Genomic DNA, 13,706 nt, shown 5'->3' with positions numbered 1-13,706 from the left:
TAAGTGACGTCACCAGCGTCCTACACCCGCTCAGGGTGGACAAAGATATATGCCTTCGTGGTGCGCGGCACTTTTCTGATTGGTTGCCGCCTGCCGCGAGCGACCAATCAGAAATGTGCCGTACTGTCAAGAATTGTCAAGACTGGTGAGTGCAGCCATTTTTTGTTCTTTCTTACTATTATTTATTAATTGTATTATTCTTACATTTGAATAAATAAAGTATATATGGATTCTAGACTCCCGATTCTTTAGAATCGGGCTGCCATCTAGTATAAGATAAAAGCATTTCGTTTTATGCAGTACTATACATCTGAAAGTCTCAAATTCTACAAATTGTGTATTTTGTCTCTAAAAATCTTGAAGAAAAATATCTAAAAAAAAAATAAGAATGAGCAACTGAAATGTCTAGAATCAAAAAGGGGTTTGGAATGGGAAGGATGGTTTTTTTTAAGAAGAAAACAGGATTGTTGTTCTACAAAGAAAAGCAGGAAAAGAATGTGTCAGTTCTCTTACGGCACATTGAGTTTAAAAAAAAAAAAGAAAAATTGCCACCATGAGTGAATGTTATTTTGGTACCCAAAACATTTTCCTAATTTTACACTACTGAATCTAGTGCATAAAATGCTGCTATAGAATGTAAGTCCACAAGGACAGGGTCCTCTCCCCTCTGTACCAGTCTGTCATTGTAAACTTGTTTACTGTAAGCGATATCTATAACTCTGTACGTAACCACTTTCTCATGTACAGCACCATGGAATTAATGGTGCTATATAAATAAATAATAATAATAATAGATAAGCTGCAGGTGCGATTTAACCATATGTTGGAGCAGCAGTACTATAGTATTATTTGGTCTCTATAAGGTCAGTTTTACATGCCCAACGTTCATTATACTGTATATTATGCTTCCTTTATACAGGTGCTTCTCCCAAAATTAGAATATCAACAAAAAGTTAATTTATTTCAGTTCTTCAATGCAAAAAGTGAAAATCATATATTATGTAGAGTCATTACAAACAGAGTGATCTATTTCAAGTGTTTATTTCTGTTAATGTTGATGATTATGGCTTATAGCCAATGAAAACCCAAAAGTCATTATCTCAACAAATTAGAATAATTAACAAAAAACACCTGCAAAGGCTTCCTAAGCGTTTAAAAAGTCCCATAATCTGTTTCACTTTCTCCACAATCATGGGGAAGACTACTGAGTAGTGATGAGCAACTATACTCATTGCTCAGGTTTTTCCGAGCATGCTCGGGTGGTCTCTGAGTATTTGTAAGTGCTCGGAGATTTAGTTTTTGTCAACGCAGTTGCATGATTTACGGCTGCTAGTCAGCCTGAATACATGTGGGGGTAGCCTGGTTGTTAGGGAATCCCCACATGTATTGAGGCTGTCTAGCAGCTGTAAATCATGCAGCTACGGAGACAGAAACTAAATCTCCTGAAGAGATGGGTTTTCAGGTTCCGTCTGAATGATCCAAGGGTGGTGGCTAATTGGACGTGTTGAGGCGTGGAATTCCAGAGGATGGGGGATATTCGGGAGAAATCTTGGAGGCGGTTGTGTGAGGAACGAATACGTGTGGAGGAGAGTAGGAGGTCTTGGGAGGATCGAAGATTACATGAGGGAAGATATTGGGAGATTAGTTCAGAGATATCGAGAGGGGGCAGGTTGTGGATGGCTTTGTAGGTCAGTGTTAGTAGTTTGAACTGGATTCGTTGGGGAATAGGGAGCCAGTGGATTGATTTGCAGAGGGGAGAAGCGAAGGAGTAGCGAGGAGAGGTGGATTAGTCGGGCAGCAGAGTTGAGGCCAGACTGGAGTGGTGCAAGAGAGTTAGCGGAGAGGCCACAGAGGAGGGGGTTGCAGTAATCGATGCGGGAGATGATGAGGGCATGCACAAGAATTTTAGTAGAGTGAGGGCTGATGAAGGGACGGATTCTGGAAATATTTTTGAGTTGGAGGCGACAGGAGGTGGCAAGAGTTTGGACATGCGGTTTGAAAGACAGGGCAGAGTCGAGAGTTACTCCGAGGCAGCGTATTTTGGGTGCAGGAGAGAGAGTGAGGCCGTTTACCATAATAGATAGAACGGGTAGGGGAGATACGCAAGATGGAGAAAAGATGATGAGTTCGGTTTTGTCTACATTGAGTTTTAGGAAGCGAGAGGTGAAGAAAGAGGAAATAGCTGATAGACACTCCAGGATTCTGGACAGCAGAGAGGTGATATCTGGGCCAGAGAGGTAGCTCTGAGTGTCATCCGCATACAGGTGGTGCTAGAAGCAATGGGGCCCCAGGACAGAGCCTTGAGGGACTCCAACAGAGAGATGGCGGGATGAGGAGGTAATGTGGGAGTGGGAAAGGCTAAATGTGCTGTCGGAAAGGTATGAGGCAATTCAGGACCGGGTGAAGGTCTTTGATGCCAAGGCAAGAAAGAATCTGTAGCAGTAGGCAATGGTCGACTGTGTCAAAGGCAGAGGACAGGTCGAGAAGAAAGAGGATGGAGAACTGTCTGTTAGCTTTGGCTGTAAGTCGTTAGTAATTTTGGTCAGGACAGTTTTGGTGGAGTGGTGGGGGCGGAAGCCAGATTGGAGGTTGGCAGGGAGAGAGTTAGATGAGAGGTGGGAGGAAAGTTTAGCATGGACATGCTGCTCAAGGAGTTTGGAAGCAAACGAGAGCAGTGATAAGGGGTGATAGCTGGGCATAGCAGTTGGGTCAAGGTTAATTTTTTGAGGATGAGTGTGATGGTGGTGTTTGAAGGCAGAGGGGAAGGTACCAGAAGATAGCGATAGGTTGAAGAGATTGGTTAGGGCTGGAATGAAAAACCAGGAGTGGAACAATCAGAGAAAAAGTGTAATAGAAACATATGCACCACTTCTGTATTTATCACCCACTCCTGGTTTTGGCTTTCAAATACTGATGTAAAATACTAAGAACTGAACGTGTGAACGTGGCCTTAATGTGGTCACATAAGCTAACGCTTCATTCACAGAGAGGATTTTTGGACCTGGATTCTAGTGACCCTTGTGGTCTCAGTGATTGGATCCCTAGTGTTCATACATTTTGTGCAAGAAGAGAATTGATCCAGCTTCCAAATCCAAATATCATTTAAAAAAATATATCCTTTAGTGTAAATTAATTAAAATGATTGAGAATTTTGCACATGAGTGTGTATGGGGAGAACATCATAGAACACAAACGCGTTTCGAACAGACACTGCATTCTTACATTTTGGTTTTAGAAGTTTAAGAACTCAGCGTGCGTTTGAAGCGCCTTTGATGTTCTCCCCATACATACTCATGTGCAAAGTGTGTTGGCGCCTCATTCATTTCATTTATTCTACTTTAAAGATTTATTTTTTAATGATATTTGGATTGGAAGCTGGATCGTTTCTCTTCTTGCACTTTTATTGGACGAATAGCAGTAGCATCATCATGCGCTTCTTCATACCTGGATAAATCCTCAAGGGTGATCTGGTTATACCCATTTCTCCCTTGTTCATACATTTTGCACCTATCCTGTCGATCGATTACATACGTTGTTTATGGATCAACCCATTAAAAAATACAAATATTTTTAATAGCGACCTCCCCGGCCAGACTCGTGATATACTTACTGCTCCTTTAAAAGTGCATGTCATGTTAAGCACCATTGAGATCTCCCTAGATAACTCCTATTGTGTACAAAGAGGTCGGCTATTAATTAATCAACAATGCATTTAGCAGCGTTGTAGAAGGAGAATACAAAACCGGAATGACTGATGTATCTGTTCTGTGCCCGGCGAGTAGATAAAAGCTATTTATAAAGCATATTATTAAAAAACAACCATGAACCCTGTGTGTATTGCGAGCACGTTCAGAATCCGTTGCGATGACAGTTGGAATAATGCACCATTATATGGCGCTGAACGGCGTCTATCACATGGAATTGTTTACCTAAAAATACCAAGCAAAGGCCACAATCTGGACGTGAAGAGGCAGCCTTTTGATTGCTTACAAAGCCCTGAATATGCCACTAATAAATTGTTCCACACCTTTGTCTAAACCGAAAAAAAAAAAAGAAGCAAAGGTCCTACGTTCTCTCACAAGAATGTACAAGTCTCCTCAAAGCAACGTGGCTCTCTCCTTGTAATTCTTCGTATTTGTTGACTTAACGAGTCCTCTGAGTGACAATGTACATCACTGGCATGTTACCTCTACCATCTGTGCTACCGAGTCTATCTTGACTCAGATCAAAGCTTGAAGGCTTCTAAAAAGATAGACAAACCGCAATGTGACAAATAGCATGCTTTGTTTCACACAGCAAACAGAAATTACTTTCATCGGCCCACGGAAAGAATCCCATGTTTTTAACGCTAATTGTGTCTGCAGCAAAAAAAAAAAGATCTGGAGCTTTTCTGCATTCTCAGGGCATGAATACATTTTCAGGCTCAGTAAGGATATAGCACCTAAGCTTTAAATTGAGCAAAACAATGAACTTTATTGGGTAATCCCTTATCTAGAAGAAAAGGATTGTCAACTCAAACATGTATCCATTAGAGAAGAGATTAGTGGATTACATATTTCCTGTACGGCGAAGTTCACATGAGCGTATGAAGAATCTTCAGTTTTATCCAAAAAACTTGGACAATTCTTTTCTCACTTGTCATCCGTGTGCCGTCCGTACTTTACAGCAGCAGATATTAATCATTTACAGTTTCCTATGTTACAGAACTGCAATATACCAATAAAAATCGGATCTTATGCTGTGGCTCCGTAGACATGGGTGAGTCTCGTCCAAATTACGGAAGAAACCGATGCATGCTGCGATTTTGTCATCTGCAGTGTCCCACTGAATAACATTGGTCCGAGTGCCGTCCATTTATTTCGCCCATTCTTCAAGAAGACGCTATTCACCAGAGGAGTCATGTGCTTTCCTTGCCTCCGACACAGATTTGGCCAGTGAGGATGTCCTACGAGGAAAGGTTAAAGGATCTGGGAATGTTTAGCTTGCAAAAAAGAAGGCTAAGAGGAGACTTAGTAGCTGTCTACAACTATCTCAACGGATGTCACAGTGTAGAGGGATAATCATTATTCTCATTTGCACTTGGAAACACGAGAAGCGATGGAATGAAACTGAAAGAGAGAAGATACAGATTAGATATTAGAAAAAACTTTTTGACAGTTAGGGTGATCAATGAGTGGAACAGGCTGCCATGAAAGGTGGTGAGTTCTCCTTCAATGGAAGTCTTCAAACAGAGGCTGGACAGACATCTGTCTGAAATGGTTTAGTGAATCCTGCATTAAGCCGAGGATTGGACACAATGACCCTGGAAGTCCCTTCAAACTCTACCATTCTATAATTCTATGATCCAATAATCCTCTATTCCTCCTCCTCATCTAGTAAGGATGGACCTCCAGCAAGTCGCCCTAGGACCCAGGCAACCCCTGCAGCAAGCGAACCCTTATGGACTCCATTCCCCCTGAAAATTATCATCTTGTTATTCAGGATATCATGATTTTTTGGGCAGCTCAGGAATCCAATTTGACGTTACAGGCCTCACTGAAATTTACTTTTTCAAATTATTTTTCAGCGAGGAAATAATACAGCTTATGGTGACCAAAGCAAATTTGTATGCCCATCAATTTTTCACCCAAAATCCCACGTCAACATACGCCAGATGTATCAACAAAAAAGCGTGTGCACAGCTCTATATAATGGTGCCCAGGTAGGTTCCAAAACTTTAGTGATACGTATAATAAAACCTGGCCCTCAACTTTTATAAAGGTGTTTTTTTTTTATTCCAAGCGGAAGTGCAGTAACAGCAATGCAGTAACAGCAAAACGTTTCGGTCATAAACACATGACCTTCATCAGTTACGTATGGTGATTGATGGTGAGATAAGTGTTTGCTCTGTTTAACAAACTGTAATGCTTAATGCCCTTTAAAGGAAGGCACTGATTAGAATGCTCAGGTATGGGCGCAGCCCTGCTGTAATGCTGCAGACGCGGTGTCCACAAGCACCGTGCCCATACCTGAGCATTCTAATCAGTGCCTTCCTTTAAAGGGCATTAAGCATTACAGTTTGTTAAACAGAGCAAACACTTATCTCACCATCAATCACCATACGTAACTGATGAAGGTCATGTGTTTATGACCGAAACGTTTTGCTGTTACTGCATTGCTGTTACTGCACTTCCGCTTGGAATAAAAAAAACACCTTTATAAAAGTTGAGTGCCAGGTTTTATTATACGTAACATACGCCAGATGGACCCCTATAAATGGTGAAGAAATTATGACATTTTGGGGAATTGTGCTGTATATGGGCATAGTCAGAAAACCAGAGCGTCGCCAATACTGGAGTACTGATATACTCTACAGTACACTGATATTCTGAATGGCCATGACAAGGACACGATTTGAAGAGATCAAAAAATGTTGCATTATAGTGATAATGCGCAGTGTCTTCATCGAGACGATCTTAACTTTAGTTGTCTATATAAAATTGCTCCAGTACTTGAACACTTCAGCAGAAAATTTGCTGAGATGTACAGGCGTATAGATGAATCTCTGGTTCATTTCAAAGGGAGGGACACGTACAAATCCGCATATTGGGGAACTTTTTTTTATCCCCATAAGAGTAAAGTGGCAGTGCACACGTCCACTATCCTGTGGATAGGTGATAAGTTATTTTAACAGGACAACTTGTGTAGTTTGGCAGACACTACACTACATTATCAACACAGCTATGATCTGACAAGTTAAAGATTGCTACTAGGAGGAATTACCAGCACATGAATACAGCACCAGGACCACAATCAGTACATAAATATAGAACCATAATCATCATCAGTACATGAATACAGCAGCAGAACCGTCATCAGTACAGGAATACAGCACCAGAACCACTATCAGCGCATGAGTAAAGTAGTGGTCTGATATCAGTGCATGAATAAAGTGACATAACTAGCAATACAGGAATACAGCACCAGAACTAATATCAGTAGAGGAATACAGCATCAGAACCACCATCAGTACACGGATACAGCACCAGAACTGATATCAGACTATGAATAAAGCAATAGAACCACTATCAAAAAAGGAATATATGACCACAACCACCATCAGTACAGGAATATATCACAAAACTTAACAGATCAATCAACTAAAAAGTCAGGTCAGCCCCCACCTTATATACCTGCATTGCATGAACTTACATCTCTAAGTATGACCTGTCGAGCCATCTTGCAACGGACTAAAAGTTTGAATAAAAAGGGAAGGTCAGCTCACCTGCAGGACAAGGGTACTGCAGGATCCAGCAGAAACCAAGATTCCAGCAAAGGATCCTTTTAAAAACACTTATTGAATTATGTCGTGATAAAGTATTTCTAAAGGATCCTTTTGCTGGAATCTCGCTTTTTTCTGGATCTTGCGCAGCTAAAAGTCACCCCTTAGGGAATAAAACTTCCCCAATCTACCGATCGGTGCAGATCCCGACAGTTGGACACCCACGGATCAGCGAGTTATCATCTATTCTGCAGACGGGTGTTTTTCAGGAGAAGCAGGGCAGCCCGGCCAAATTTCACTTGTGCGTGCGCTGCTTAACGCATTTTGTGCATTTCTCCCCTGCCGTGTGTCAGCATAATAGAAATAGTGCGGTCTTGTCACAATCTACGTGTACATTATGGCAGACATGTCCTGCCCATATAATCCAAACTGAAGATTTACTCCAACAAGCCCATCACAGCCAATCACATTGCAGCTTTCATTTCTTATAGCGCTCTTGATTAAAGAAAGCTGCGCTGTGATTGGTTACTACAGACAACGGAGAGCTGTAATCTGCCCTAAGTGCAAAATATTGGTGCAAAGAATCAGTTTACATTATAACCACATCCCTCCCACAAAAATAAGTATCAATGGAATCTAAGTGCCCCGAATTATTACTACAAGAATGAAAAGCGCGGATTTATTATTGCTTTTACCAATATTTATAAATAGCGAGCGCCATTCTATCCGACATGCACGAACGTCCATACAATGCAGCAGCAGAAACGCAGGAGGAGAGGCGGTGTGCCCTGCCTGATGTGCCCTGCCCGGTGTGTGTGCCCTGCACGGTGTGTGTGCCCGGCCTGCCCGGTGTGTGTGCCCTGCCTGATGTGCCCTGCCCGGTGTGTGTGCCCTGCACGGTGTGTGTGCCCGGCCTGCGCGGTGTGTGTGCCCTGCGCGGTGTGCCCTGCCTGATGTGCCCTGCACGGTGCGCCCCCTGCGGCGGCCGGGACACGTCACTGACCGGCCGCCTCTTCCTGCAGACCTCAGTTGCCTGGCTACGTAGACGCGCAGCGTCCTCCCCGCAGACAGACAGGTGGGTTCCGCTTCCCTGTGGTTGTCAGCAGCGGCGGTTTCCGTGCACCGTGTGGTGCCCGCGGTCTCGGTGCCTGATCTCTGAGTCTGCGGCATATACCGGGCTCAGGCAGAATACAAGGCGCACGTCCCGCACACAGCTAGAATGGCGCCTGCTGACACACAAATGTCCATGCAGCCAGCGGCGGTGCGGCCGGGCCCGCTAACCATAGCACAAACGTGCTGGCGTCCAAATCTTACTCCGGGTCCCGTCAGACTAGTTACACCGCTGCATGGAGTCACAGCTCCAAATATAAGTATAATCCAATATTCATAATCCTGCTCACCTCACAGCTGTATTCATAATCCTGCTGACCTCACAGCTGTATTCATAATCCTGCTGACCTCACAGCTGTATTCATAATCCTGCTCACCTCACAGCTGTATTCATAATCCTGCTAAACTCACAGCTGTATTCATACTCCTGCTGACCTCACAGCTGTATTCATAATCCTGCTCACCTCACAGCTGTATTCATAATCCTGCTCACCTCACAGCTGTATTCATAATCCTGCTCACCTCACAGCTGTATTCATAATCCTGCTGACCTCACAGCTGTATACATAATCCTGCTAAACTCACAGCTGTATTCATACTCCTGCTGACCTCACAGCTGTATTCATAATCCTGCTGACGTCACAGCTGTATTCATAATCCTGCTCACCTCACAGCTGTATTCATACTCCTGCTGACCTCACAGCTGTATTCATACTCCTGCTGACCTCACAGCTGTATTCATACTCCTGCTGACCTCACAGCTGTATTCATAATCCTGCTCACCTCACAGCTGTATTCATAATCCTGCTCACCTCACAGCTGTATTCATAATCCTGCTGACCTCACAGCTGTATACATAATCCTGCTCACCTCACAGCTGTATTCATAATCCTGCTAAACTCACAGCTGTATTCATACTCCTGCTGACCTCACAGCTGTATTCATAATCCTGCTGACGTCACAGCTGTATTCATAATCCTGCTCACCTCACAGCTGTATTCATAATCCTGCTGACCTCACAGCTGTATTCATACTCCTGCTGACCTCACAGCTGTATTCATAATCCTGCTCACCTCACAGCTGTATTCATAATCCTGCTAAACACAGCTGTATTCATACTCCTGCTGACCTCACAGCTGTATTCATAATCCTGCTCACCTCACAGCTGTATTCATAATCCTGCTCACCTCACAGCTGTATTCATAATCCTGCTGACCTCACAGCTGTATACATAATCCTGCTCACCTCACAGCTGTATTCATAATCCTGCTAAACTCACAGCTGTATTCATACTCCTGCTGACCTCACAGCTGTATTCATAATCCTGCTGACGTCACAGCTGTATTCATAATCCTGCTCACCTCACAGCTGTATTCATAATCCTGCTGACCTCACAGCTGTATTCATACTCCTGCTGACCTCACAGCTGTATTCATACTCCTGCTGACCTCACAGCTGTATTCATAATCCTGCTCACCTCACAGCTGTATTCATAATCCTGCTCACCTCACAGCTGTATTCATAATCCTGCTGACCTCACAGCTGTATACATAATCCTGCTCACCTCACAGCTGTATTCATAATCCTGCTAAACTCACAGCTGTATTCATACTCCTGCTGACCTCACAGCTGTATTCATAATCCTGCTGACGTCACAGCTGTATTCATAATCCTGCTCACCTCACAGCTGTATTCATAATCCTGCTGACCTCACAGCTGTATTCATACTCCTGCTGACCTCACAGCTGTATTCATAATCCTGCTGACGTCACAGCTGTATTCATAATCCTGCTCACCTCACAGCTGTATTCATAATCTTGCTCACCTCACAGCTGTATTCATAATCCTGCTGACCTCACAGCTGTATACATAATCCTGCTCACCTCACAGCTGTATTCATAATCCTGCTAAACTCACAGCTGTATTCATACTCCTGCTGACCTCACAGCTGTATTCATAATCCTGCTGACCTCACAGCTGTATTCATAATCCTGCTCACCTCACAGCTGTATTCATACTCCTGCTGACCTCACAGCTGTATTCATAATCCTGCTCACCTCACAGCTGTATTCATAATCCTGCTCACCTCACAGCTGTATTCATAATCCTGCTCACCTCACAGCTGTATTCATAATCCTGCTCACCTCACAGCTGTATTCATACTCCTGCTGACCTCACAGCTGTATTCATACTCCTGCTGACCTCACAGCTGTATTCATAATCCTGCTCACCTCACAGCTGTATACGTAATCCTGCTCACCTCACAGCTGTATTCATAATCCTGCTAAACTCACAGCTGTATTCATACTCCTGCTGACCTCACAGCTGTATTCATACTCCTGCTGACCTCACAGCTGTATATATTCCTGCTCACCTCACAGCTGTATACATAATCCTGCTCACCTCACAGCTGTATTCATAATCCTGCTAAACTCACAGCTGTATTCATACTCCTGCTGACCTCACAGCTGTATTCATAATCCTGCTCACCTCACAGCTGTATTCATAATCCTGCTGACCTCACAGCTGTATTCATAATCCTGCTCACCTCACAGCTGTATTCATAATCTTGCTCACCTCACAGCTGTATACATAATCCTGCTAAACTCAGAGCTGTATACATAATCCTGCTCACCTCACAGCTGTATTCATACTCCTGCTGACCTCACAGCTGTATTCATAATCCTGCCGACCTCACAGCTGTATTCATAATCCTGCCGACCTCACAGCTGTATTCATAATCCTGCTAAACTCAGAGCTGTATTCATACTCCTGCTGACCTCACAGCTGTATTCATAATCCTGCTGACCTCACAGCTGTATACATAATCCTGCTCACCTCACAGCTGTATTCATAATCCTGCTAAACTCACAGCTGTATTCATACTCCTGCTGACCTCACAGCTGTATTCATAATCCTGCTGACCTCACAGCTGTATTCATAATCCTGCCGACCTCACAGCTGTATTCATATTCCTGCTGACATCACAACTGTATTCATAATCCTGCTCACCTCACAGCTGTATTCATAATCCTGCCGACCTCACAGCTGTATTCATAATCCTGCCGACCTCACAGCTGTATTCATAATCCTGCTAAACTCAGAGCTGTATTCATACTCCTGCTGACCTCACAGCTGAATTCATAATCCTGCCGACCTCACAGCTGTATCCATATTTCTACTCATTTCACAGCTGTATTCATAATCCTGCTGACCTCACAGCTGTATTCATATTCCTGCTAACCTCACAGCTGTATTCATAATCCTGCTAAACTCAGAGCTGTATTCATATTCCTGCTGACCTCACAGCTGAATTCATACTCCTGTTGATCTGACAGCTGTATTCATACTCCTGCTAAATTCAGAGCTGTATTCATAATCCTGCTGACCTCACAGCTGTATTCATATTCCTGCTGACCTCACACCTGAATTCATAATCCTTCCAACCTCACAGCTGTATCCATATTCCTACTCATTTCACAGCTGTATTCATATTCCTGCTCACCTCACAGCTGTATTCATATTCCTGCTGACCTCACAGCTGTATTCATACTCCTGCTGATCCCGCAGCTGTATTCATAATCCTGCTCACCTCACAGCTGTATTCATAATCCTGCTGACCTCACAGCTGTATTCATAATCCTGCTGACCTCACAGCTGTATTCATAATCCTGCTGACCTCACAGCTGTATTCATATTCCTGCTGACCTCACAGCTGTATTCATAATCCTGCTGACCTCACAGCTGTATTCTTATTCCTGCTAAACTCACAGCTGTATTCATTCTCCTGCTGACCTCACAGCTGTATTCATAATCCTGCTGACCTCACAGCTGTATACATAATCCTGCTCACCTCACAGCTGTATTCATAATCCTGCTGACCTCACAGCTGTATTCATAATCCTGCTGACCTCACAGCTGTATTCATAATCCTGCTAAACTCACAGCTGTATTCATACTCCTGCTGACCTCACAGCTGTAATCATAATCCTGCTCACCTCACAGCTGTATTCATAATCCTGCTCACCTCACAGCTGTATTCATATTCCTGCTGACATCACAACTGTATTCATAATCCTGCTCACCTCACAGGTGTATTCATATTCCTGCCAACCTCACAGCTGTATTCATAATCCTGCCGACCTCACAGCTGTATTCATAATCCTGCCGACCTCACAGCTGTATTCATAATCCTGCCGACCTCACAGCTGTATTCATATTCCTGCTGACATCACAACTGTATTCATAATCCTGCTCACCTCACAGCTGTATTCATAATCCTGCCGACCTCACAGCTGTATTCATAATCCTGCTAAACTCAGAGCTGTATTCATACTCCTGTTGACCTCACAGCTGAATTCATACTCCTTCCAACCTCACAGCTGTATCCATATTTCTACTCATTTCACAGCTGTATTCATAATCCTGCTGACCTCACAGCTGTATTCATATTCCTGCTGACCTCACAGCTGTATTCATATTCCTGCTGACCTCACAGCTGTATTCATACTCCTGCTGACCTTGCAGCTGTATTCATACTCCTGCTAAATTCAGAGCTGTATTTATAATCCTGCTGACTTCACAGCTGTATTCATAATCCTGCTAAACTCAGAGCTGTATTCATAATCCTGCTGACCTCACAGCTGTATTCATAATCCTGCTGACCTCACAGCTGTATTCATCATCCTGCTGACCAGCTTCTTTGGCTTGACTGACAGCTTATTAACTAATTAACAAATGTTGGCTCCTGGCATGAAATAGACACAATGAGGCAGAGGCTCGGAAGGTGTGGTGGTACACCCAGAGCACTTCATCCTCATTTGCACAAGGAGTAAATTGCATGAGTAATAGTATAAATTCCCTTATGTTTCACAGACCTACATACCCGCATAAGCTGTGTTTTGGGGAATTCGAACGTGTTGTTATATTTCCTTTAAAGAGAATCTGTCACCACATTTAACCTTTGTAAACTATTAAAATGGGCATACAGGTTATAGAATGCTGAAAACAGTCCTCCCTGTGTGTCTCATCAGATGCCTTGTTGTTGATAAATCCTTTTATCACTTTATATAGGTGACCTCTTCCAGGCTCTGGGCGGACGCTGCTTGGAGATAATTCTGCCTCCAGAGCTTATTTTACATGAAGGGGAGTTACCAGTGTGAGACAACTGACCAACACAGAACAGGAAAAATGAAATTTGTCTTCTTTCAAACACATTTTTGCAGCTCTCTGAGCTGAGCTCTGCTGTATTGTAACAATGCTGCAGCCATGCCTGCCTGTGAGATGGAAGCTGCAGATGTGTCAGGTATAATCACACACAGCTCAGCAGTGAGAG

At 43.4% G+C, this 13,706-nt stretch overlaps 1 protein-coding gene and 1 long non-coding RNA gene across 4 annotated transcripts in view; one reads left to right on the top strand and one right to left on the bottom strand.

Annotated features, from left to right (window-relative positions):
• Window positions 1–4,453: 4,453 nt before the first annotated feature.
• On the bottom strand, window positions 4,454–8,077 carry LOC143781777 (uncharacterized). The gene is made up of 2 exons (XR_013216809.1): window positions 7,957–8,077; window positions 4,454–5,108 (listed from the first exon to the last, which is right to left on the bottom strand). It is a non-coding gene; the product is annotated as an uncharacterized LOC143781777 (long non-coding RNA).
• A 141-nt stretch (window positions 8,078–8,218) lies between these two features.
• RNF32 (ring finger protein 32) overlaps window positions 8,219–13,706 on the top strand; it is a 63,747-nt gene continuing 58,259 nt past the window's right edge. For 2 of the 3 annotated variants that reach the window (XR_013216808.1, XM_077268599.1), the window contains exon 1: window positions 8,231–8,336. The gene's annotated coding sequence lies outside the window, so the exon portion shown is untranslated. Of the gene's footprint in view, window positions 8,337–13,706 lie in introns of all 3 variants that reach the window. The other variant, XM_077268600.1, reaches the window with a different exon arrangement.

The sequence above is a fragment of the Ranitomeya variabilis genome, chromosome 6 (assembly GCF_051348905.1).
Source record: "Ranitomeya variabilis isolate aRanVar5 chromosome 6, aRanVar5.hap1, whole genome shotgun sequence".
NCBI classification, from domain to species: Eukaryota; Metazoa; Chordata; class Amphibia; order Anura; family Dendrobatidae; genus Ranitomeya; species Ranitomeya variabilis.
Note: the sequence above shows the minus strand (reverse complement) of the source record. Positions and strands in the feature narration are given on the sequence as shown.